The following is a 26,803-nucleotide window of genomic DNA, read 5'->3' as shown; positions in this document are numbered from 1 at the left end:
TAGGGTTACAGCCCTGACCAGCTGTGGGCTGGCTACCACCATTTTCATCTTTAGTTGTTTTCAGCCTTAGTATTCGTTGTTTTCAGCCTTAGTATTCATTGTTTTCAGCCTTAGTATTCGTTGTTTTCAGCCATAGTATTCGTTGTTTTCAGCCTTAGTATTCATTGTTTTCAGCCTTAGTAGTCATTGTTTTCAGCCTTAGTATTCGTTGTTTTCAGCCTTAGTAGTCATTGTTTTCAGCCTTAGTATTCGTTGTTTTCAGCCTTAGTATTCGATGTTTTCAGCCTTAGTATTCGTTGTTTTCAGCCTTAGTATTCATTGTTTTCAGCCTTAGTATTCATTGTTTTCAGCCTTAGTATTCGATGTTTTCAGCCTTAGTATTCGTTGTTTTCAGCCTTATTGTTTTTTCAGCCTTAGTATTCGTTGTTTTCAGCCTTAGTATTCGTTGTTTTCAGCCTTAGTATTCATTGTTTTCAGCCTTAGTATTCATTGTTTTCAGCCTTAGTATTCATTGTTTTCAGCCTTAGTATTCGTTGTTTTCAGTTTTCAGCCTTAGTATTCATTGTTTTCAGCCTTAGTATTCATTGTTTTCAGCCTTAGTATTCATTGTTTTCAGCCTTAGTATTCATTGTTCAGCCTTAGTATTCATTGTTTTCAGCCTTAGTATTCATTGTTTTCAGCCTTAGTATTCATTGTTTTCAGCCTTAGTATTCATTGTTTTCAGCCTTAGTATTCGTTGTTTTCAGCCTTAGTATTCATTGTTTTCAGCCTTAGTATTCGTTGTTTTCAGCCTTAGTATTCCAGCCTTAGTATTCATTGTTTTCAGCCTTAGTATTCGTTGTTTTCAGCCTTAGTATTCGTTGTTTTCAGCCTTAGTATTCGTTGTTTTCAGCCTTAGTATTCGTTGTTTTCAGCCATAGTATTCATTGTTTTCAGCCTTAGTATTCATTGTTTTCAGCCTTAGTATTCATTGTTTTCAGCCTTAGTATTCATTGATTTCAGCCTTAATTGTTTTCAGCCTTAGTATTCGTTGATTTCAGCCTTAATTGTTTTCAGCCTTAGTATTCATTGATTTCAGCCTTAATTGTTTTCAGCCTTAGTATTCATTGTTCTCAGCCTTAGTATTCGATGTTTTCAGGCATAGTATATGTTGACTGTTTTATGTTGACACACTGTGACTGTTGGAGGCTTTGCGTATTTTGACCAACTGAATTGACAGATACTGGAATCTTAATAAGGTACTGTGTGTTGTGTTTTGTTTTTGTGTTTGACAAACTGAGTTGACAGATACTGAAAGTTCAACGAGGTACTGTTATGCGTTTACTTGGTCTTGGTACTTTTTAGGTAGCTAAATGACTAACTAGCCTATGGTAAGTGAAAATATTTCTGAAGCAGTAGGCTTGTAGTGTTGGCATGAAATCTTAAACTGCCACACATTCCTGTAGGGTAGAGATCCTTCTGGAAGGCTTAGTGGTCTCAAAATCACTCACTGTTTTGCTGGGTAGTACTTTGCAGTGGAGAGTTAGAGATTGACATTGTGTGTGTGTGTGTGTGTGTGTGCATATGTGTGTGTTATATGAACAGTCTCTATTCCCAAGCCATAAGACTGCTAAATAGTTTAAAGTGTTAACCAAATAGCTACCTGGACTATCTGCAATGACTCTCTTCACACTAACTCTTTAGACTCATCACTGCTGCTACTGTTTACTATCTATCCTGTTACCCCTACCTACAGTATACTGTTGTTACTGTTTATTATCTATCCTGTTGACTAGTCACTGTATCCCTACCTATATGTACATATCTACCTCAATTACCTTGTACCTGTGCACATGGACTCGTACTGGTATTCTGTCTATATAGCCAAATTATCATTGACTCAGTACTGATACTCTGTGTATACAGCCAAGTTATCATTGACTCAGTACTGGTACTCTGTGTATACAGCCAAGTTATCATTGACTCAGTACTGATACTCTGTCTATATAGCCAAGTTATCATTGACTCAGTACTGATACTCTGTCTATATAGCCAAGTTATCATTGACTCAGTACTGGTACCCAGTGTAAACAGCCAAGTTATCATTGACTCAGTACTGATACTCTGTGTATACAGCCAAGTTATCATTGACTCAGTACTGGTACTCTGTGTATACAGCCAAGTTATCATTGACTCAGTACTGATACTCTGTGTATACAGCCAAGTTATCATTGACTCAGTACTGGTACTCTGTGTATACAGCCAAGTTATCATTGACTCAACTCTGTGAAAACAGCCAAGTTATCATTGACTCAGTACTGGTACTCTGTGAAAATAGCCAAGTTATCATTGACTCAGTACTGATACTCTGTGTATACAGCCAAGTTATCATTGACTCAGTACTGGTACTCTGTGTAAACAGCCAAGTTATCATTGACTCAGTACTGATACTCTGTGTAAAACAGCCAAGTTATCATTGACTCAGTACTGATACTCTGTCTATATAGCCAAGTTATCATTGACTCAGTACTGATACTGTCTATATAGCCAAGTTATCATTGACTCAGTACTGGTACAGTGTAAACTGTGATACTCTGTGTAACAGCCAAGTTATCATTGACTCAGTACATTGACTCAGTACTGGTACTGTGTATACAGCCAAGTTATCATTGACTCAGTACTGGTACTCTGTGTATACAGCCAAGTTATCATTGACTCAGTACTGGTACTCTGTGTATACAGCCAAGTTATCATTGACTCAGTACTGGTACTCTGTGTATACAGCCAAGTTATCATTGACTCAGTACTGGTACTCTGTGTATATAGCCAAGTTATTGTTTCTCATTGGGGGTTTATTCCTTGTGTTATTATCTTTCTGTTATTTCTCTTTCTGTTTCTCCGTATGGTTGGGAAGGACCGTCAGGAAGCATTTCACTGTTAGTTTCACCTGTTGTTTACCAAGGACTAGAATGTTTTTTTTTTTTAATTTGATTTATATTTTGTAACTTTTTTTTCTTTCTGTGCTGGTGTTTGTCTCATGCCAGCTGTGTGATGTTGGACGTCCTAATAATAGGTGGAGGACCCCAGGCCCTGACCCTGGCCACCCTGCTGTCCTGTCCAGACCAGGCCCTGTCCCCACCTCCCCCCAACACAGACATCCTCCAGGGGATCCAGCTCAGCCAGGGCAGGGCCAAGACCAGCCGCTCTAAGAGCAGGAGAGGAGGAGCTTCCCGTGAGGACAACTACACTGCAGCTCAATGTTTTTACGTGGGCTTTTCATAAAGGGCCCAGATGAAGCCTGTTCCCAGACTAAAGAGTGAATGTTTATTAAAACGGCGTTTTAGTCAGGGGCTCGACGTCGGCGTGATCTGGGTCCAGGAAAACATCCCAGGAAGTAGACCGATGTTTTTCCTCACATTTTGGCCTTTCTTGATTTCAGTTAGGAGAGACATTCCTCTCGAATCTCCCTACACATATAGTGTACAGCATGCTGTTGGTGCTCATTGTTTGAAAGGTCTCTAATCTCTCCCCTTCCCCATGACAACAGCCAGCTGAGGAGCAGGCCACTCCAAGCCGGGCCCAGGTCCAGTCTCTAGACTAAAAAGAAAATCTCCATTGAAAGTGGTTTTTAGTCGAGGTTGAAGGTGTAGGCTTAATTTGACTGTATAGACTGTATTTGAGTCTCTCCAGTTCACACCATTCTGCTGGCGATGCTGTCTGGTTGACAGGTGTGTAATATCTCCCAGGACAGCAGACAGCCGAGCCCGAGGAGCAGGCCGCTCCAGACCCAGAGTCAGTTTCATCCTGCCCTCCGCTGGCCTTCAGAGTGGTGGACTCATACGGAGCATGGACCTCGCTGTGGGAGAGCCAGTTCAGAGCACTCAACATCCCTCACCTTCGCTCACACACCCTGGTGCACACAGACACACACACACACTCAACAAGGTTGATGGTCCCTGCTGTAGGGTTGAATGGATGGTTCCTTCTGGACAATGCGAGTTGAGGTCACTTCAGTTTTCAATCCAATCAATTCAGGAAGGGTACTTGTTTTTGCCTATAATCCCTTTGTCTTGGTTCCTCCCAGAGGGCTTTGCAGGAGTTTGTTCTGGAGGAGGATCGGACAGCGGAGCTCCACTGCCTCCCTGACCACACCTTCATTCTGGATGAGAACGCCTTCTTCAACGACATGCGTTTGGGCAAGAAGGACAGGAGGAGACTGAGCAGCAGCAGAGGCCTACAGAAGAGCCTGTACTTTAGCCTGCCAGGCACCAGGCTCAGTGTGGACTTCTTCATGCAGCAGGTCGGAGATGGAGATGCACGCTGGCCGTGGCTTGAGTTGAGTTGAAGTGAAAAGGCACCATACCATGACTGGGGTGAATTCCATTTCTGTTCAGTCAATTCAGGAAGTAAACTGAACTTCCAATTGGAATTGAAATGGAATTGACCCCAACCCTGCACCATACTAAACATACTATGTGAGTCCCTCCACTACACAAAATTGTGCAATAACAGTGATGCTTCTCTGTGTGACACAAGTAGGACTTACCTGGGAGTGGTCAACTAACCCTCCTGCTGGAGAGCTACTGGGGTTGCATGCTTTTGTTCCAGACCTGCACTAATACACTTGATGACTACTAATGATAGTGAATGTGAGTTTTACAGTGAATGCTTGCTATATTGTATGTACAGCTGCAAGAAAAAGTATGTGAACCCTTTGGAAATACCTGGATTTCTGGATAAATTGGTCATAAAATGTGATCTGATCTTCATCTAGGTCACAACAATAGACAAACACAGTCTGCTTAAACTAATAAACACACACAATGATACGCTTTCAAGTCTTTACTGAACACATCGTGTGAACAGTCACAGTGCAGCGTGGGAAAAGTATGTAAACCCTTGGATTTAATAACTGGTTGACCCTCCTTTGGCAGCAATAACCTCAACCAAATGTTTTCTGTAGTTGAGGATCAGACCTGCACAACGGTCTAAGGCACTTGCTTGCAGTACCTATCGCTTCCACTGGATGTCAACAGTCTTTAGAAATTGGTTGATGTTTTTCCTTTGAGTAATGAAGAAGTAGGGCTGTTCAGAATGAGGGTGGAGTCTAGTGTACTGTTGTGGTTGGGGCCCGAGACCTAAAAGCTTGCTCCACATTGTTTTTATCCGCTATTGAACACAGTTTATCCCGTCTTAAATTTTATTGATTATTTACGTAAAAAATACCTAAAGTTGTATTAGGAAAGTTGTTTGAAATGTTTGGATCAAGATTACAGGTCATTTATTAAATATTTTGTAGTCATGTTGTGCAAATTGGAACCAGTGTTTTTTTTAATCAATGGACATTTTGGAAATATAACGACAGAATTAATCGAACAAAAGGACCATTTATGATGTTTATGGGACATATTGGAGTGCCAACAGAACAAGATCTTCAAAGGTAAGGCATTAATTATATTGTTATTTCTGAGTTTTGTGTCGCGCCTGGCGGGATGAAATATGATTGTCTGTGTTTGTTTGATGGGGTGCTGTCCTCAGATAATAGCATGGTTTGCTTTTGCTGCAAAGCCTTTTTGAAATTTGACACAGTGGCTAAAATAGCAAGAAGTTAAGCTTTAATTTGGTGTGTTGGACTTGTGAATGTATGAAAGTTAAATATTTTGAATCATTTTTTAAAAATTTCACGCTCTGCCATTTCACCGGATGTTGTCGAAACATTCCGCTAGCGGAACCCCTAGCCGTAAAAGGTTTTAACCTAGCGTTTTCCAACCTACACTGTGAATGTTTAAATTATGTATTCAATATAGACAAGATAAATACAATCATTTGTGTGTTATTAGTTTAAGCACACTATGTTTGTCTATTGTTGTGACTTAGATGAAGATCAGATCAAATTTGATGACCAATTTATGCAGAAATCCAGGTACAGTTGAAGTCATAAGATTACATACACTTAGGTTGGAGTCATTAACTTGTTTTTCAACCACTCCACAAATGTCTTGTTAACAAACTATAGTTTTGGCAAATCGGTTAGGACATCTACTTTGTGCATGAAACAGATCATTTTTCCAACAATTGTTTACAGACAGATTATTTAACTTATAATTCACTGTCTCACAATTCCAGTGGGTCAGAAGTTTGAGTAAATTGGAGGTGTACCTGTGGATGTATTTCAAGGCCTACCTTCAAACTCAGTGCCTCTTTGCTTGACATCATGGGAAAATCAAAAGAAATCAGCCAAGACCTCAGAAAAAAAATAGTAGAGTCTGGTTCATCCTTGGGAGCAATTTCCAAATGCGTAAAGGTACCACGTTCATCTATACAAACAATAGTTCGCAAGTATAAAGACCATGGGACCACGCAGCCGTCATACCGCTCAGGAAGGAGACGTGTTCTGTCTCCTAGAGATGAACACACTTTGTTGTGAAAAGTGCAAATCAATCCCAGAACAACAGCAAAGCACCTTGTGAAGATGCTGGAGGAAACGGGTACAAAAGTGTCTATATCCACAGTACAACTAGTCCTATATCGACATAACCTGAAAGGCCGCTCAGCAAGGAAGAATCCACTGCTCCAAAACCGCCATAAAAAAGGCAGACTACGGTTTGAAACTGCACATGGGGACAAAGATCGTACTTTTTGGAGAAATGTCCTCTGGTCTGAAGAAACAACAATAGAACCGTTTGTTCATAATGACCATTATGTTTGGAGGAGAAAGGAGGCTTGCAAGCCGAAGAACACCATCCCAACCGTGAAGCACGGGGGTGTCAGCATCATGTTGTGGGGTGCTTTGCTGCAGGAGGGACTGGTGCACTTCACAAAATAGATGGCATCACGAGGACCGAAAATGTTGTGGATATATTGAAGCAACATCTCAAGACATCAGTCAGGAAGTCAAAGCTTGGTCGCAAATGGGTCTTCCAAATGGACAATGACCCCAAGCATACTTCCAAAGTTGTGGCAAAATGGCTTAAGGACCACAAAGTCAAGGTATTGGAGTGGCCATCACAAAGCCCTGACCTCAATCCTATAGAAAATGTGTAGGCAGAACTGGTAAAGCGTGTGCGAGCAAGGAGGCCTACAAACCTGACTCCCTTTACACCAGCTCTGTCAGGAGGAATGGGCCAAAATTCCCCAACTTATTGTGGGAAGTTTGTGGAAGGCTACCCAAAACGTTTGACCCAAGAAATATAAGGCAATGCTACCAAATACTAATTGAGTGCATGTAAACTTCTGACCCACTGGGAATGTGATGAAAGAAATAAAAGCTGAAATAAATCATTCTCTCTATGATTATTCGGACAGTTCACATTCTTGAAGTGGTGATCCTAACTGACCTAAGACTGGAATTTTCACGAGGATTAAATGTCAGGAATTATGAAAAACTGAGTTTAAATGTATTTGGCTAAGGTGTATGTAAACTTCTGACTTCAACTGTAATTCCAAAGGGTTCATATACTTTTTCTTGCCACTGTAGTTGTTCGTTAAAATCTATGAACTTGTGATATATAATGTAACATGTGTGTGCATGTAATCTATTAGCCATCAACTCAAATCACCCAGAACAAAATAACTATACAACAACAATACTCTATCCAGGTGGACAAATATGGCCTGGACAGTGTCCTGACAAAGGGCACAGTGGACAGACTGACCCCTGTCATGTCCGAAGGAATTGTGACATCATTCAGGGTATTCCTTCAGAACGGGACGTCCTCGAGGCTAGGCGCGTAGTCATGGCGACCGGGCCGACCCGTGCCCAGATGGCCAACATTCCTTTCTGGGTGTCGTCCATAGCGGAGAGCTACCCTGAGGAACGCCTGCAGCACACCGTGCAGCTCATGCACCACCACTCACGGTCAACACGGCAACAGGAACCAAGAAGCCAGAACCAGGAACAGGAAGAGAGTTCTTCTTCTCTCTCATCAGGTCGGTTGAGTTGAGAATCCTCTGCTATTGATAGCTATCTGTATAGATGGACCATATGTCTCCACATGACACTGTACTATAAGGTGACATGACACTGTACTATAACACCTCTCCTGGTGTTGAGGTGACATGACACTGTGCTATACCGCCCTCTCCTGGTGTTTAGGTGACATGACACTGTACTATAAGGCCCTCTCCTGGTGTTGAGGTGACATGACACTGTACTATAAGGCCCTCTCCTGGTGTGACAATGTACTATACCGAGGTGACATGACATGACACTGTACTATAACGCCCTCTCTGGTGTTGAGGTGACATGACTGGTGTTGAGGTGACATGACACTGTGCTATACCGCCCTCTCTGGTGTTGAGGTGACATGACACTGTGCCTGGTGTTGAGATGACATGACACTGTACTATAACGCCCCTCTCCTGGTGTTGAGGTGACATGACACTGTACTATAAGGCCCTCACCTGGTGTTGAGGTGACATGACACTGTACTCCCTCCTGGTGTTGAGGTGACATGACACTGTACTATACCGCCCTCTCTGGTGTTGAGGTGACATGACACTGTACTATACCTCTCTGGTGTTGAGGTGACATGACACTGTGCTATAATGCCCTCTCCTGGTGTTGTGACATGACACTGACTACCCTCTCCTGTGTTGAGGTGACATGACACTGTACTATAAGCCCTCTCCTGGTGTTGAGGTGACATGACACTGTACACTGTACTATAACTGCCCTCTCTGGTGACATGACACTGTACTATAACGCCCTCTCCTGGTGACATGACACTGTACTATACCCTCTCCTGCCACTCTCGCCCTGGTGTTGAGGTGACATGACATGACACTGTACTATAACGCCCTCTCTGGTGACATGACACTACTATAAGGCCCTCTCCTGGTGTTGAGGTGACATGACACTGTACTATACCGCCCTCTCCTGGTGTTGAGGTGACATGACACTGTACTATACCGCCCTCTCCTGGTGTTGAGGTGACATGACACTGTACTATAACACCCTCTCCTGGTGTTGAGGTGACATGACAATGTACTATACCGCCCTCTCCTGGTGTTTAGGTGACATGACATGACACTGTACTATAACGCCCTCTCTGGTGACATGACATGTACTATAACATCCCACCTGGTGACATGACACTGTACTATAACGCCCTCTCCTGGTGTTGAGGTACATGCCCTCTCCTGGTGTTGAGGTGACATGACACTACTATAACGCCCTCTCCTGGTGTTGAGGTGACATGACACTGTACTATAAGGCCCTCACCTGGTGTTGAGGTGACATGACACTGTACTATAAGGCCCTCTCCTGGTGTTGAGGTGACATGACACTGTACTATACCGCCCTCTCTGGTGTTGAGGTGACATGACACTGTACTCTCCTGGTGTTGAGGTGACATGACACTGTGCTGGTGTTGAGATGACATGACACTGTACTATAATGCCCTCTCCTGGTGTTGTGACATGACACTGCTATAACGCCCTCTCTGGTGACATGACACTGTACTATAAGGCCCTCTCCTGGTGTTGAGGTGACATGACACTGTACTATAAGGCCCTCTCCTGGTGTTGAGGTGACATGACATGACACTGTACTATAACGCCCTCTCTGGTGACATGACACTGTACTATAACGCCCTCTCTGGTGTTGAGGTGACATGACACTGTACTATAAGGCCCTCTCCTGGTGTTGAGGTGACATGACACTGCTATAACGCCCTCTCCTGGTGTTGAGGTGACATGACATGACACTGTACTATAACGCCCTCTCTGGTGACATGACACTACTATAAGGCCCTCTCCTGGTGTTGAGGTGACATGACAATGTACTATACCGCCCTCTCCTGGTGTTTAGGTGACATGACATGACACTGTACTATAACGCCCTCTCCTGGTGTTGAGGTGACATGACACTGTACTAAACATCTCCTGGTGAAATGACAATGTACTTATTTCCTGGTGTTTAGTGACTGACATATTTCTCCTGGTGTTGAGGTGACATGACATTGTACTATAACATCCTGTTAAGACATGACACTGTAGTGCCCTCTCCTGGTGTTGAGGTGACATGACACTGTACTATACCGCCCTCTGTCTCCACCTGGTGTTGAGATGACATGACACTGTACTATAACGCCCTCTCCTGGTGTTGAGGTGACATGACACTGTACTATAACCCTCACCTGGTGTTGATGACATGACACTGTACTATAAGGCCCTCTCCTGGTGTTGAGGTGACTGACACTGTATATACCGCCCTGGTGTTGAGGTGACATGACTGTACTCCGCATCTCTGGTGTTGAGGTGACATGACACTGTCTATACCGCCCTCACCTGTGTTGAGATGACATGACACTGTACTATAATGCCCTCTCCTGGTGTTGTGACATGACCATATAAGGCAGGTGACAGAGACTGTCCCGCCCTCTCCTGGTGTTGAGGTGACATGACATGACACTGTACTATAACGCCCTCTGGTGACTGACACATCCAGCATGACACTGTACTCTAAGTCTCCTGGTGTTGAGGTGACATGACACTGCTATAACGCCCTCTCCTGGTGTTGAGGGTGACATGACATGACACTCCAGCAGGTCATGACACTATGTGGTGTCACTAACTCTACCGCCCTCTCCATGACATGACAGCAGGTCTCCTGGTGTTGATGTGGTGTCACTAACTCTGTCTCCATGACATGACAGCAGGTCTCCTGGTGTTGAGGTGACATGACATTGGTGTCACTAACTGTACTCTCCATGACATGACACTGTACTATACCGCCCTCTCTGGTGTTGAGGTGACATGACACTGTACTATACCGCCCTCACCTGGTGTTGAGATGACATGACACTGTACTATAACGCCCTCTCCTGGTGTTGAGGTGACATGACACTGTACTATAAGGCCCTCACCTGGTGTGAGTGACATGACACTGTAATAAGGCCCTCTCCTGGTGTTGAGGTGACATCACATTCAGCATGACACTGTCTATACCGCCCTCACCTGGTGTTGAGGTGACATGACACTAACCGCCCTCCTGGTGTTGAGATGACATGACATTCAGCAGGTGTTGTGACATGACACTGCTATAACGCCCTCTCTGGTGACATGACACTGTACTATAAGGCCCTCTCCTGGTGTTGAGGTGACATGACACTGTACTATAAGGCCCTCTCCTGGTGTTGAGGTGACATGAGACTGTACTATACCGCCCTCTCCTGGTGTTGAGGTGACATGACATGACACTGTACTATAACGCCCTCTCTGGTGACATGACACTGTACTATAACGCCCTCTCCTGGTGTTGAGGTGACATGACACTGTACTATAAGGCCCTCTCCTGGTGTTGAGGTGACATGACACTGCTATAACGCCCTCTCCTGGTGTTGATGACATGACATGTGTCACTAATGATCTGTCTCCATTCAGCATGGGTGTCATGACATGACACTCTGTCTCCATGACATGACACTGCATGGTGGTGTTGAGGTGACATGACAGTGTACTACGCCCTCTCCTGGTGTTGAGGTGACATGACTGTCTCCATGGTGTTGAGGTGACATGACATGACACTTCCCCCTCTCCTGGTGTTGAGGTGTCATGACACTGTGCCTCTGTCTGTTGAGGTGCCATGACACTGTACTATAACGCCTCTCCTGGTCACTGACACTGTACTATACCGCCCTCTCTGGTGACATGACACTGTACTATACCGCCCTCTCCTGGTGTTGAGGTGACATGACACTGTACTATACCGCCCTCTCTGGTGACATGACATTGTACTATGGGTGTTGCACATGACACTGTACTATATAGCCCTCTGTCTCATGACATTCTATAACGCCCTCTCCTAGTGTTGATGACATGACATGCTGTCACTAACTGTAATATCACACTGACTGGGCATCTGTTTGAGTTATCAAATGTAGAAATTAACTTCTTTACTTAGTACTTATTTGTGTATGACATTCTGTTCCTGTTAAGAGTCAGTGTGGTGTCACTAACTCTGTCTCCATTCAGCAGGTCTCTATGTGGTGTCACTAAATCTCTCTCCATCCAGCAGGTCTCTGTGGTGTCACTAACTCTGTCTCCATTCAGCATGGTGTCACTAACTCTGTCTCCATTCAGCAGGTCCCTATGTGGTGTCACTAACTCTGTCTCCATTCAGCATGGTGTCACTAACTCTGTCTCCATTCAGCAGGTCTCTATGTGGTGTCACTAACTCTGTCTCCATTCAGCAGTTCCTCTGCACTAACTCTGTCTCCATTCAGCAGGTCTCTATGTGGTGTCACTAACTCTGTCTCCATTCAGCAGGTCCCTCTGTGGTGTCACTAACTCTGTCTCCATCAGCAGTTCATTCATCCAGCAGGTCTCTATGTGGTGTCACTAACTCTCTCTCCATTCAGCAGTTCCCTATGTGGTGTCACTAACTCTCTCTCCATCCAGCAGGTCTCTATGTGGTGTCACTAACTCTGTCTCCATTCAGCAGGTCCCTATGTGGTGTCACTAACTCTGTCTCCATTCAGCAGTTCCCTCTGTGGTGTCACTAAATCTCTCTCCATCCAGCAGGTCTCTATGTGGTGTCACTAACTCTGCAGTTCTCCATCTCATCCAGCAGGTCTCTATGTGGTGTCACTAACTCTGTCTCCATTCAGCAGGTCTCTATGTGGTGTCACTAACTCTGTCTCCATCCAGCATATCCCTATGTGGTGTCACTAACTCTGTCTCCATTCAGCAGGTCTCTATGTGGTGTCACTAACTCTCTCTATCCAGCAGTTCTCTATGTGGTGTCACTAACTCTGTCTCCATTCAGCAGGTCTCTATGTGGTGTCACTAACTCTCTCTCCATTCAGCAGGTCTCTATGTGATGTCACTAACTCTGTCTCCAACCAGCAGGTCTCTATGTGGTGTCACTAACTCTGTCTCCATTCAGCAGGTCTCTCTGTGGTGTCACTAACTCTGTCTCCATCCAGCAGGTCTCTCTGTGGTGTCACTAACTCTGTCTCCATTCAGCAGGTCTCTATGTGGTGTCACTAACTCTCTCTCCATCCAGCAGGTCTCTGTGGTGTCACTAACATCTGTCTCCATCCAGCAGGTCTCTATGTGGTGTCACTAACTCTCTCTCCATCCAGCAGGTCTCTGTGGTGTCACTAACTCTCTCTCCATCCAGCAGGTCTCTGTGGTGTCACTAACTCTGTCTCCATCCAGCAGGTCCCTATGTGGTGTCACTAACCTGGCCATCCAGGGTCTCTATGGTGTCACTAACTCTCTCTCCATCCAGAGGTCTCTGTGGTGTCCTGACTAACAGCTCTCTCCATCCAGCAGGTCTCTGTGGTGTCCAACTCTGTCTCCATCCAGCAGGTCTCAAGGTGCCAGTCATGTGCAGGTCTCTGTGGTGTCACTAACTCTCTCTCCATCCAGCAGGTCTCTGTGGTGTCACTAACACTGTCTCCATCCAGCAGGTTTGTTTCTGTTTAGATCTCATCTCCATCGGCCATCATGTGACCCAATTATTTTTCAGATCTATGGCCCGAGTGGAAACTTGTTAGTTCTGGGAATTATCACATAGAAACTTAATTGGGAGAATCAAGGAGGTTTTAATATGCTTTTACATTTGTAGCACAAACCATTGTTTTGAAAACCATGGTGAAAATAGCTTTTTTTAGACCTATACGTGCCTCCTGTAAGACCCTATGATCTGTGAACCGTACATGATACTGTCACTCCTTCCACCGAAGGTGGCTCCTCCCCCTGTTCGGGAGGCGCTCGGCGGTCGTCGTCGGCCTACTAGCTGCCACCGGTTTTTGTCTGTCTTGTGTTCACCTGTGTCTAGTTTAGGCTCATCAGTGGGGTATTTAATCTCACCCTACCCTCTAGGTTGTCTGTCTTGTGTTCACCTGTCTAGTTTAGGCTCATCCTCACCCTACCCTCTAGGTTGTCTGTCTTGTGTTCACCTGTGTCTAGTTTAGGCTCATCAGTGGGGTATTTAATCTCACCCTACCCTCTTTGTTTGTCTTGTGTTCACCTGTGTCTAGTTTAGGCTCATCAGTGGGGTATTTAATCTCCCTACCCGCTAAGTTTTGTTTGTGTTAAGATTGTTTGTGTTACTTGTTGGGTTGTTGGGTTGGCTTGGGTTGGCTTGGGTTGGCTTGGGTTGGCTTGGGTTGGCTTGGGTTGGGTTGGGTTGGGTTGGGTTGGGTTGCGTTTTTCTCTGTTAAGCAGGTTCATTTCACAGGACTGTTTTTCCAGCACGTTAGTTTAGTCAGAGGAGTGTGTTCACGTTAGTTTAGTCAGAGGAGTGTGTTCACGTTAGTTTAGTCAGAGGAGTGTGTTCACGTTAGTTTAGTCAGAGGAGTGTGTTCACCAGAGGAGTCCCACACGTTAGTTTAGTCTGTGTTCCTTAGTTTAGTCAGAGGAGTGTGTTCCGATACTGACAGATAGACAACATCTTGGTCTCCTGCTCCCTGACTCCACCCCCAGTAAATAATACCCCTCTCTAAATTCTTGGGAGATACTGACAGATAGACAACATCTTGGTCTCCTGCTCCTGACTCCACCCCCACCTCTCCTAGGGAGATACTGACAGATAGACAACATCTTGGTCTCCTGCTCCTGACTCCACCCCCACCTCTCCTAGGGAGATACTGACTGATAGACAACATCTTGGTCTCCTGCTCCTGACTCCACCCCACCTCTCCTAGGGAGATACTGACTGATAGACAACATCTTGGTCTCCTGCTCCTGACTCCACCCCCACCTCTCCTAGGGAGATACTGACTGATAGACAACATCTTGGTCTCCTGCTCCTGACTCCACCCCCACCTCTCCTAGGGAGATACTGACTGATAGACAACATCTTGGTCTCCTGCTCCTGACTCCACCCCCACCTCTCCTAGGGAGATACTGACAGATAGACAACATCTTGGTCTCCTGCTCCTGACTCCACCCCCACCTCTCCTAGGGAGATACTGACTGATAGACAACATCTTGGTCTCCTGCTCCTGACTCCACCCCCACCTCTCCTAGGGAGATACTGACAGATAGACAACATCTTGGTCTCCCGCTCCTGACTCCACCCCCACCTCTCCTAGGGAGATACTGACAGATAGACAACATCTTGGTCTCCTGCTCCTGACTCCACCCCCACCTCTCCTAGGGAGATACTGACAGACAACATCTTGGTCTCCTGCTCCTGACTCCACCCCCACCTCTCCTAGGATGATACTGACAGATAGACAACATCTTGGTCTCCCGCTCCTGACTCCACCCCCACCTCTCCTAGGATGATACTGACAGATAGACAACATCTTGGTCTCCTGCTCCTGACTCCACCCCCACCTCTCCTAGGGAGATACTGACTGATAGACAACATCTTGGTCTCCTGCTCCTGACTCCACCCCCACCTCTCCTAGGGAGATACTGACTGATAGACAACATCTTGGTCTCCTGCTCCTGACTCCACCCCCACCTCTCCTAGGGAGATACTGACTGATAGACAACATCTTGGTCTCCTGCTCCTGACTCCACCCCCACCTCTCCTAGGGAGATACTGACAGATAGACAACATCTTGGTCTCCTGCTCCTGACTCCACCCCCACCTCTCCTCGGGAGATACTGACTGATAGACAACATCTTGCTCTCCTGCTCCTGACTCCACCCCAACCTCTCCTAGGGAGATACTGACTGATAGACAACATCTTGGTCTCCCGCTCCTGACTCCACCCCCACCTCTCCTAGGGAGATACTGACTGATAGACAACATCTTGGTCTCCTGCTCCTGACTCCACCCCCACCTCTCCTAGGGAGATACTGACAGATAGACAACATCTTGGTCTCCCACTCCTGACTCCACCCCCACCTCTCCTAGGATGATACTGACAGATAGACAACATCTTGGTCTCCTGCTCCTGACTCCACCCCCACCTCTCCTAGGACTGATAGACAACATCTTGGTCTCCTGCTCCTGACTCCACCCCCACCTCTCCTAGGGAGATACTGACAGACAACATCTTGGTCTCCTGCTCCTGACTCCACCCCCACCTCTCCTAGGATGATACTGACAGATAGACAACATCTTGGTCTCCCGCTCCTGACTCCACCCCCACCTCTCCTAGGATGATACTGACAGATAGACAACATCTTGGTCTCCTGCTCCTGACTCCACCCCCACCTCTCCTAGGGAGATACTGACTGATAGACAACATCTTGGTCTCCTGCTCCTGACTCCACCCCCCACCTCTCCTAGGGAGATACTGACTAGACAACATCTTGGTCTCCTGCTCCTGACTCCACCCCCACCTCTCCTAGGGAGATACTGACAGATAGACAACATCTTGGTCTCCTGCTCCTGACTCCACCCCCACCTCTCCTAGGGAGATACTGACTGATAGACAACATCTTGGTCTCCTGCTCCTGACTCCACCCCACCTCTCCTAGGGAGATACTGACTGATAGACAACAGACAACATCTTGGTCTCCCGCTCCTGACTCCACCCCACCTCTCCTAGGGAGATACTGACAGATAGACAACAGACAACATCTTGGTCTCCTGCTCCTGACTCCACCCCCACCTCTCCTAGGGAGATACTGACTGATAGACAACATCTTGGTCTCCTGCTCCTGACTCCACCCCCATCTCCTTACTGACATTAGACAACATCTTGGTCTCCTGCTCTGACTCCACCCCCACTAAATACTACAGATAGACAACATCTTGGTCTCCTGCCCTGACTCCACCCCCACCTCTCCTAGGGAGATACTGACAGATTAGATTTTGTTCATTTGACTCCACCCCCGGCTGAAACTCTTAGGGAGATTGAAGGAGATAGACAGTCATCTTGGTCTCCTGCTCCTGACTCCACCCCCACCTCTCCTAGGGAGATACTGACTGATAGACAACATCTTGGTCTCCTGCTCCTGACTCCACCCCCACCTTTAGGGAGATACTGACAGATAGACAACATCTTGTTCCTGCTCAGACTCCACCCCCACCTCTCCTAGAGATACTGACAGATAGACAACATCTGTCTCCCTGCTCCTGACTCCACCCCCAGCTGGAGCAGTTTGATGTTAGACAACATCTTGGTCTCCTAGTCCTGACTCACCATCTCCTAGGGAGATACTGACAGATAGACAACATCTTGGTCTCCTGCTCCTGACTCCCCCCCACCTCTCCTAGGAGCAGTTTGATGATAGACAACATCTTGGTCTCCTGCTCAGACTCCACCCCCATCTCCAAGATACTGACTGCAACATCTTGGTCTCCTGCTCCCCCACCCCCACCTCTCCTAGGAGATACTGATGTTAGACAACATCTTGGTCTCCCGCTCCTGACTCCACCCCCACTTCTCCTAGGGAGATACTCTAGACAACATCTTGGTCTCCTGCTCCTGACTCCACCCCCAGCTGGAGGGAGATTGACTGTTAAGACAACATCTTGGTCTCCTGCTCCTGACTCCACCCCCACCTCTCATGATCTCCAGATAGACAACATCTTGGTCTCCTGTCCTGACTCCACCCCAGCTGGAGCAGTTTGATGATAGACAACATCTTGGTTCCTGCTCAGACCACCCACCTCTCCTAGGGAGATACTGACAGATAGACAACATCTTGGTCTCCCCGCTCCTGACTCCACCCACCTCTCCTAGAGATACTGACTGATAGACAACATCTTGGTCTCCCCGCTCTGACTCCACCTTCTCCTAGGGAGATACTGACAGATAGACAACATCTTGGTCTCCCCGCTCCTCTCCACCCCCACTTCTCCTAGGGAGATTTGATGTTAACAACATCTTGGTCTCCCGCTCCTGACCACCATGATCTCCTAGGGAGATACCCAACATCTGCCTCCTGTCCTGACTCCCCCCCAGCTGAGATACTGACAGATTGACAACATCTTGGTCTCCTGGAACCCCCAGCCTCCTAGGGGATACTGACAGATAGACAACATCTTGGTCTCCCGCTCCTGACTCCACCACTGGGATCAAGATGGACAACATCTTGGCCCTGCCTGACTCCACCCCCAGTTCCTAGGGAGATACTGACTGATAGACAACATCTTGGTCTCCTGCTCCTGACTCCACCCCACCTCTCCTAGGGAGATACTGACTGATAGACAACATCTTGGTCTCCGCTCCTGACTCCACCTCTCCTAGGGAGATACTGACTGACAGACAACATCTTGGTCTCCCGCCCTGACTCCACCCCCACTTCTCCTAGGGAGATACTGACTGATAGACAACATCTTGCTCTCCTGCTCCTGACTCCACCCCCACCTCTCCTAGGGAGATACTGACAGATAGACAAATTCTTGGTGTCATTACTCTCTTCATTAGAGTGCTCTAAAATATGGAGTATTTATATGGTATTTAATATAGTGTGTCTATATTGTGAACTACAATTTTACACATTAATTTATTCAACATTAAAACAGAAATAACAATAATATTTTAGATTTTGTTCATTTGTAGACATGTTGTTTAAATAATACTCCCCCCGGCTGAAACAGTTTGATGTTAGGAGAATGTTATAGTCAGATAATGATCTCCAACCCCTCTGCCTCGACCTCTCCCCCAGCTGAAGCACAGACCACCATGATCTCTCTCCCAGAGGTCTGCCTCGGTCCTCTCCCCCAGCTGGAGCAGTTTGATGTTAAGAGAATGTTATAGTCAGACCACCATGATCTCCAACCCCTCTGCCTCGGTCCTCTCCCCCAGCTGGAGCAGTTTGATGTTAGGAGAATGTTATAGTCAGACCACCATGATCTCCAACCCCTCTGTTGAAGCAGTTTGATGTTAGGAGAATGTTAAAACCACCATGATCTCCAACCCCTCTGCCTCGGTCCTCTCCCCCAGTGAAAGTTTGATGTTAAGAGAATGTTAGTCAGACCACCATGATCTCATGACCCCTCTGCCTCGTCCTCTAGCTGAGCAGTTTGATGTTAAGAGAATGTTATAGTCAGACCACCATGATCTCCAACCCCTCTGCCAGCTGTTTGATGTTAGGAGAATGTTACTAGTCAGACCACCATGATCTCCAACCCCTGCCTGACAGGTCCTCCCCCCCTAGCTGGAGCAGTTTGATGTTAAGAGAATGTTATAGTCAGACCACCATGATCTCCAACCCCTCTGCCTCGGTCAAAGCTGGAGCAGTTTGATGTTAAGAGAATGTTATAGTCAGACCACCATGATCTCCAACCCTCTGCTGGTCATCTCCCCCAGCTGAATTTGATGTTAAGAGTGTTATAGTCAGATCATGATCTCCAACCCCTCTGCCTCGAACCTCTCCCCAGCTGGAGCAGTTTGATGTTAAGAGAATGTTAAATCTGTGATCTCCAACCCCTCTGCCTCGGTCCTCTCCCCAGCTGAAATTTGACTGACGTGGAAAGCCTGGTGGGGCGGTACTCCCATGTGGAGCATGGCATCAAGATGGACGGCCTGGCCTACCTGCGCCAGTTCTACAACGAGAGCAGCGTCCATAAGAGACTGGCCATGATCAGACAGGCCAGGAAGGGAGGGGCAGTTACACCTGAGGCCTTTGCCCTGCAGCCCTATCCAGACTGGACAGCTGTCTGTCCGAGCATATTGAGGTACAGAAATTAATATTGTAATGCTATTAGTCAGAATAATACTGCTTAAATAGATATCAATAATATTAATACCTTGACCCCCAGGCAAAATATCTGTCCATCCTTTCCACAAAGGTTGTGTGTCACCCAAAAGAACTAACTTGTTACATTTTGAAACATAAAACAATACAATCTAGTGAAAGGAGAAAGCAGAGCCCAGGTATTCATGACCTGTTGTGTTCAAGGTGACTGAACATCCCTATGAAAGTCATCTGTCACTGTGTGGACAGAATGGCTGTGATTGGACTGGGGACAGGATATGGCTGGCTACAGGGTGCAAACAGAGAACATCCATGGTCATCCCCTACAGGTGCCTCTGATCTATCATATCTCAACCTCTGCAAGAACCTTTCATGTATCTTTAATCAAATCTGTGTCCACAAAATGACTATACTGCTATACTATACGATCTGGTAAACTACTTTAAAGTACTACTTAAGTATTTTTGTTGGTGTATGTGACTTTACTTTACTATTTATATTTTTTTACTACTCTTATCTTCACTACATTCCTAAAGAAAATATTGTACATCCATACATTTTCCTTGACACCCAAAAGTACTTGTTACATTTGAATGCTTAGTGGCAGGAAAATCACTAAACAGAGAACATCCCTGGTCATCCCTACTGCCTCTGATCTGGTAGACTCACTAAACAGAGAACATCCCTGGTCATCCCTACTGCCTCTGATCTGGTAGACTCACTAAACAGAGAACATCCCTGGTCATCCCTACTGCCTCTGATCTGGTGGACTCACTAAACAGAGAACATCCCTGGTCATCTCTACTGCCTCTGATCTGGCAGACTCACTAAACAGAGAACATCCCTGGTCATCTCTACTGCCTCTGATCTGGTAGACTCACTAAACAGAGAACATCCCTGTTCATCCCTACTGCCTCTGATCTGGCAGACTCACTAAACACATATGATTTGTTTGTAAATTATGACTGAATGTTGGACAAGAAAATGGTGCCATCTGGTTTGCTTAATATAAGGAATTTAGAATAATTTACACTTTTACTTTTGATACTTAAGTATATTTTAAAACAAATATTTTTATACCATTACTCAAGTTGATTTTACTGGGTGACTTTTACTTTTACTTGAGTCATTTTCTATTAAGGTATCTTTACTTTTACTCAAGTATGATAGTTGGCTACTTTTTTCCACCACTGCCATACCACCATACTATACTATACTACTATACTATGAGGTACCACCATACTATACTATACTATGAGGCACCACCATACTATACTATACCACTATACTATGGGGTACTACCATACTATACTACTATACTGTGGGGTACTACCATACTATACTATACCACTATACTATGAGGTACCAACATACTCTACTATACCACTATACTATGGGGTGCTACCATACTATACTATACTATGGGTACTACATACTATACTATACTACTATGAGGTACCACCATACTATACTATACTACTATACTATGAGGTACTACCATACTATACTATACTACTATACTATGGGGTACTACCATACCATACTATACTACTATACTATGGGGTACTACCATACCATACTACTATACTATGAGGTACCACCATACTATGCTATACAACTATACTGTGAGGTACCACCATACTATACTATACTACTATACTATGAGGTACCACCATACTATACTATACTACTATACTATGGGGTACCACCATACTATACTACTATACTATGGGGTACCACCATACTATGCTATACTACTATACTATGGGGTACCACCATACTATACTATACTACTATACTATGAGGTACCACCATACTATACTATACTGCTATACTATGAGGTACCACCATACTATACTATACTATGGGGTACTACCATACTATACTATGCCACTATACTATGAGGTACCACCATACTACACTATACTATGGGGTACTACCATACTATACTACTATACTATGAGGTACTACCATACTATGCTATACTACTATACTATGGGGTACCACCATACCATACTATACTACTATACTATGGGGTACTACATACTGTACTATACTACCATACTATGAGGTACCACCATACTATACTATACTACCATACTATGGGGTACTACATACTATACTATACTTCTATACTATGGGGTACTACATACTATACTATACTACTATGCACTACCATACTATACTATGCTACTATACTACGGGTACTACTGTGCTATACTACTATACTATGAGATACTACCATACTATACTATACTACTATGGTATGAGGTACCACTACTATACTATATTACTATACTATAGGATTCATACTATACTACTACTATGGGGTACTACCATACTATACTATACTACTATACTATGAGGTACTACCATACTATACTACTATGATATGGGCTACTACTACACTATACTACTATACTATAGGATTCGACTATACTACTCTACTATGGGGTACCACCATACTATACTATACCACCATACTATGAGGCACTACCATACTATACTATACTACTATACTATGAGGTACTACCATACTATACTATACTACCATACTATGAGGTACTACTATACTATACTACCGTACTATGAGGTACTACGATACTATACTATAATACTATGGGGTACTACATACTATACTATACTACTATACTATGGGGTACTACCATACTACACTATTCTACTATACTATGGGTACCACCATACTATACTATACTACTATACTATGGGGTACTACCATACTATACTACTATACTATGAGGTGCTACTATACTATACTACTATACTATGGGGTGCTACATACTATACTATGGGGTGCTGCCATACTATACTGTACTACTATACTATGCAGTACTACTATACTATGGGGTACTACCATACTATAAAATGCTACTATACTATGAGGTACCACCATACTACACTATACTATGGGGTACTATACTATACTACTATACCATGGTGTACTACCATACTATACTATACTACTATACTACGGGGCACTACTATACTATGCTACTATACTACAGGGTACTACTGTGCTATACTACTATACTATGGGGTACTACCATACAATACTATACTACCATGGTATGGGCTACTACTACACTATACTACTATACTATAGGATTCAACTATACTACTCTACTATGGGGTACCACCATACTATACTATACTACTCTACTATGGGGTACCACCATACTATACTATACTACTATACTATGAAGTGCTACCATACTATACTATAATACTATGGGGTACTACAATACTATACTACCATACTATGAGGTACTACCATACTATACTATAATACTATGGGGTACTACAAAACTATACTACCATACTATGAGGTACTACCATACTATACTATAATACTATGGGGTACTACCATACTATACTGTAATACTATGGGGTACTACCATACTATACCATACCACTATACTATGGGGTACTACCATACTATACTATAATACTATGGGGTACTACCATACTATACCATACTATACTATACTACTATACTATGGGGTACTACCATACTATACTATACTACTATCCTATGGGGTACTACTATACTATACTACTATACTATGGGGTACTGCCATACTATGCTATACTACTATACTATGGGGTGCTGCCATACTATACTACTATACTATGAGGTACTACCATACTATACTATACTACTATACCATGGGGGACTACCATACTATACTATACTACTATACTATGAGGTACTACCATACTATACTATACTGCTATACCATGGGGGACTACCATACTATACTACTATACTATGGTGTACTACCATACTATACTATACTACTATACTACAGGGCACTACCATACTATACTATTCTACTATACTGCGGGGTACTACTGTGCTATACTACTATACTATGGGGTACTACCATACAATACTATACTACTATGGTATGCGCTACTACTACACTATACTACTATACTATAGGATTCAACTATACTACTCTACTATGAGGTACTACCATACTATACTACTATACTACGGGATACTACCATTCTATACTATACTACTATACTATAGGATTATACTATACTACTATACTATGGGGTGCTACCATACTATACTACTATACTATGGGGCACCACTACACTATACTACTATACTATCGGATTCTACTATACTACTATACTATGGGGGTACTACCATACCATACTATGGTATGGGCTACTAATACACTATACTACTATACTATAGGATTCTACTATACTATGCTACTATACTATGGGGTACTACAATACTATACTATGCTACTATGGTATGGGCTACTACTATACTATACTACTATAGGATTCTACTATACTGCTCTACTATGGGGTACTACCATACTATACTATACTGCTATGGTATGGGCTACTACTACACTATACTACTATACTATAGGATTATACTATACTATACTACTATACTATGGGGTACTACCATACTATACTACTATGGTATGGGCTACCACTACACTATACTACTATACTATAGGATTATACTATACTATACTACTCTACTATGGGGTACTACCATACTATACTATACTATACTACTATGGTATGGGCTACTACTACACTATACTACTATACTAATATAGGTTACCACTACGCTTTAGGCTACTACTATACTTTACCACTATACTATAGGCTACTACTATACCATACTATACCACTATAGGCAACTACAATACCATACTATAGGCTACTACTATACTATACCATACCACTATTGGCAACTACAATACCATACTATAGGCTACTACTATACTATACCACTATAGGCAACTACAATCCCATACTATAGGCTACTACTGTACAACGATACTATACTACTATAGGCTACTGCTATACTATGCTATGATACTATAGGCTACTCCTAGACTACACTACTATACTATAGGTGACTACTACACTACGCTACTACACCCCACTACTATAGGCTATTACTATACTATACCATACTATACTACTATACTATTATATTATAGGCTACTACTATAATACTATAGGCTACTACTATTTTATACTACCATGCTATATGCTACTACACTACTATACTATTATATTATGGGCTACTACTATACTACTATAGGCTACTATACTATACTACCATGATATATGCTATTACTATACTATACTACTATAATAAACCACTATTCTATAGGCTACTACTATGCTATACTACCATGATATATGTTACTACTATACTATACTATACTATTCTAAGCTACTACTATACTACCTATACTTACTACTACTATTCTATACTATAGGCTACTACTATACTAATATAATATAGGCTACTACTATACTATTACAAGCTACTACTATAATATAGGCTACTACTATACTATTATAAGCTACTACTATAATATAGGCTACTACTATAGTATAATACTATAGTATACTAATATAGGCTACTACTATACTATACTACTATGGGCTGCTACTATAATATATGCTACTACTATACTACACCCCAATACAACTATACTATCAGCTACTACTATACTATACTACTATAGGCTACTACTATGCTACTGTACTACTATAGGCTACTATTATACTATACTTTAGGCTACTACTAGGCTACTATACTATACTACTATAGCCTACTACTATACTATATCATAATACTATAAGCTACTACTATACTATGCCACACTATGCCATACTATACTACTATACGCTATTACTATACTATGGGCTACTTCTATAGGGCTATAATATACTACTATAGGCTACTGCTATACTAAGCTACTATACTATAGGCTACTACTATACTTCTCTACTATACCATACCACTGTAGGCTATTGCTATACTATACTACCATACTACTATACAACTATACTATACTACTATAGACTACTACTATACAACTATACTATACTACTATAGACTACTACTATACAACTATACTATACTACCATAGGCTACTACTATACTATACTACTATACTATAGGTTACACCTATACTGTGGTACTATACTATAGGCTACTACTATAGTATAATAATATATGCTACTACTATACTATAGGCTTCTACTATAATACTATTGGCTCCTACTATACTATAATAATATAGGCTGCTACTATACTGCTGTGGGCTAATACTATACTACTATATTACTATAGGCGGCTACTATACTATAGGCTGCTACTATACTACTATGGGCTACTACTTTACTACTATGGGCTACTACTATACTACTATAGGCTGCTACTATACTACTATGGGCTACTACTATACTATAGATGGCTATTGTACTACTATTATACTACTATACTATGTTATACCACTATACTACAGTCACCTGCATTTGATCCAAGTCTAATTACAACATATCTCAACTTCAGGTCCTGGATGGCTGGCCTTGTATATCTGAGAGCTTGCAGTGGGCTCCAGGATGTCCTCTGTACCTGATGGGACAGTACACAGCACTTCAGGTATATTGGTATTTTTTGCTAATCGCACAATGAAAATATTTTGTAGAAATAATAGAATGGAATGTCAGAGGGAGAATATTTCATTCATTCATATATTGCTGGGAATTTGTCAATGCATTGACAGACACAAGTAATGAAAAAATGGTAATGGATTAAAAAAAGAAGTAGCTTTTCTGGGTTTTGGAGGGGTGGAATGATAACCCAATGGAGTGTTGGCAAAAACGCAGCAGAGCAGGGATAGCCTTTTGATATATTTATACGCTTGTATTTTCTTTAGTCTTTCAAGGCCGCAATATAGGCTCTGAAATATAGGCAACATATGGCTTGGAAAGTAGACCTATGTGAGAATCTCTTTTGTAGGGTACTCGTCGATAGAGACTCAGTTGGTTATGTAATACTGTACAGTCAGTGTGACTCAGCTGTATTCCCTTTGTTGTCACAAACAGGTTGGTCCGCACGCGCTGAATCTGGCAGGAGGACAGGCTGCAAGCGCGCGCATCGCGAAGGACATAATATTCCAGCACCTCCGGAGTGGTTACGGAGGGACAGGGACACAAACCACCGTGGAGACAGCACACACCGAAGAATACATTCAGCAGATGCACGGGCTGATGTGGTTATGATTAAAGACCTTAGCGCAAATAATGTTTTGATGTCAAAGGGAGTTTTACGCAGCGACAGATCATGGATTCAGCTGCCTTCCTAGTTGAGAATAAACTACACCTCACCCCTTCCTAGCTCAGAATAAACTCCCCCCCCCCCCCTCCTAATAAACTGCACCTCACCACTTTTTAT

At 43.6% G+C, this 26,803-nt stretch overlaps 1 pseudogene; it reads left to right on the top strand.

The window, feature by feature from the left end:
- Positions 1–3,030: 3,030 nt before the first annotated feature.
- Positions 3,031–26,754, top strand: LOC135542916 (uncharacterized; annotated as a pseudogene).
- The last annotated feature ends 49 nt before the right edge of the window (positions 26,755–26,803 follow it).

The sequence above is a fragment of the Oncorhynchus masou genome, chromosome 7, assembly GCF_036934945.1.
Source record: "Oncorhynchus masou masou isolate Uvic2021 chromosome 7, UVic_Omas_1.1, whole genome shotgun sequence".
Taxonomy (NCBI): Eukaryota; Metazoa; Chordata; class Actinopteri; order Salmoniformes; family Salmonidae; genus Oncorhynchus; species Oncorhynchus masou.
Note: the sequence above shows the minus strand (reverse complement) of the source record. Positions and strands in the feature narration are given on the sequence as shown.